Genomic DNA, 2049 nt, shown 5'->3' on the forward strand with positions numbered 1-2049 from the left:
AATACTTTTATAGAGATCACGAATCAAAATAAAGAATGTCGTCTACAAACCCTTTATGAACTTCTGCAGATGTGAGGTGGAGAGTATATTGTCTGTCTGCATCACGACCTGGTACGGAAACAGCAATGCCTTTGAAGGAAAATCTTTACAAGTCAGTGGATTCGACGCGGTCCATCACGGGTAAAGCACTCCCAAACAGTCAGTACATCCACATAAAATGCTGTCATCGGACAACAGCATCCGGCGTTTGAGGTCATCAGCACGCTCCCATGCTCTTTCTCCGTTGCTGTCATTAGGTAGAAAGTAGAAGAGCCTCAGGAATCGCACCACCAGGTTCAAGAGCTGTTACTACCGATCAACCATCAGACTTTTGATCAAATGGTGATAATGTACATTCACCTGCCCATCCATTAATTATTTCAGCAACCAATGATTTTAATTTAGAAACTATTCTATCTTGATTGGCTGAATATGCCAGGAGAAGCTCAGCAGATCGGACAGCATCTATGGAAAAGCGTAAACAGTCGACGTTTCGGGCCGAGATGCTTCACCAGGGATTTTTTTCTGAATAAATCACTCACCCAGAATTCGGTGTACGATGATCTGTTGTAATGCGATGAACAGTGTCAAAAACATAATCTTAATTTTCAACCGGTTTTCTAATCCACCTCAACAACCCAGGTTTTGTTTGCGGAAAAAACATCATCTCGATTGAGGTGATGCTTAAAGAGATTTTTTGTCAGGAGTGGGATTCGAACCCACGACCCCAGATGGAGACCAGAACCCTCCCGTTTGTCGGAAGTACTTTCATTCCTTGAGTCTGGCGCCTTAGACCACTCGGCCACCCTGACAACTTTTGAGCTGTGTTTCAGAACGGAAAGAATGCCTGGTTTGTTAGCAAAGTTATATACACACGAAGACACAAATCATCCTGCTAAACGGAAATGAAATCAAGACTGTTAAGTTTTCTCAGGTTCGGCTATTTCTGTGGAAAATGAAGCTGTCGAGATGAATGATAACGCTTGGAAAACTCATTGTTTTCCACATTTAGGGAAGCGGAGAAATAAATATTTATAGACAGGACTGAATCTGAAAACTGGGTGGGAATTGATCACAACAACGTCAACAGAAACTGAACGCAGAAGGTTCACTTATACCGGGCAACGCTGCTTTACAGGTGGATGTTGGTAACTAGACTATAAGGCCCAATAAGGTGATTGATGATTCTGATAATCTGATCTAGTGTTAAAGGAACAGAACACATTAAAGTAACACAGGGACAAGCGGGTCAGCCATCGTCTAAGTGGAAAGCTCCTCGCGGGATGTGGAAGGCGGAGATACCGCCAGAGCCCCTGATAACGACACCTGCTGTTACAAGGGGGGCGATGATAGCGGAACCTAATTCAAGACATAGACACTGAGGAACTAGGAACAGGACTAGTTTTATCCAGAAAGCAAGGGAAGTCGGGTGGACACTAGGCTGGATATGAACACAGGAGCCTGGACTAGGACTCTGAGCCGGAGACAGGACAGGGACCCGGAACATAGGTCTTGACTGGGGCTCGGAACCCGGATGCAGGCGAGGATACGGGGCTAGGAACAGACTAGACACGAGATAGTACTGGGAATGCGAATCCTAGACTTGAACTGGACGGACTCCAGGACGTGGCTTGGACCGGACGAGTTTCCTGGTCGTGTTTTAGACCAGGTCCTGGAACACAGGAACACAGAGCCTTGGACTTGAGCACATGAACACAAAGCCGTGGACTAGAGCACAGGAACACAGAGACTTGGAATAGAGCACAGGAACACAGAGACTTGGAATAGAGCACAGGAACACAGAGCCGGGGCCCCTCCTTGGGAACAAGGCTCCGGTCTCACTCCGACGGCTGAACATGATGGCGATACAGGCAAGGAAGCAGGCGGAGGTAACAGACGAAGATTACAGACGAAGTTCACTGCCGCAGTAACTGTCAGGGGTTCAGAAGGGAGAGGAGAGGCAGCGGGAGAGAGAAAACAGTCGAGCAGCCTGAAATTGAATCCCGAAGC

The 2049-nt window shown here is 46.9% G+C and overlaps 1 non-coding gene across 1 annotated transcript; it reads right to left on the reverse strand.

Moving 5' to 3' along the window:
• Positions 1-737: 737 nt before the first annotated feature.
• On the reverse strand, positions 738-851 carry trnal-caa (transfer RNA leucine (anticodon CAA)). Its single transcript has 2 exons — positions 814-851; positions 738-772 (listed from the first exon to the last, which is right to left on the reverse strand). It is a non-coding gene; the product is annotated as a tRNA-Leu (tRNA).
• Between the last annotated feature and the right edge of the window lie 1198 nt (positions 852-2049).

This window comes from Hemitrygon akajei, unplaced genomic scaffold (assembly GCF_048418815.1).
Source record: "Hemitrygon akajei unplaced genomic scaffold, sHemAka1.3 Scf000068, whole genome shotgun sequence".
NCBI lineage: Eukaryota > Metazoa > Chordata > Chondrichthyes > Myliobatiformes > Dasyatidae > Hemitrygon > Hemitrygon akajei.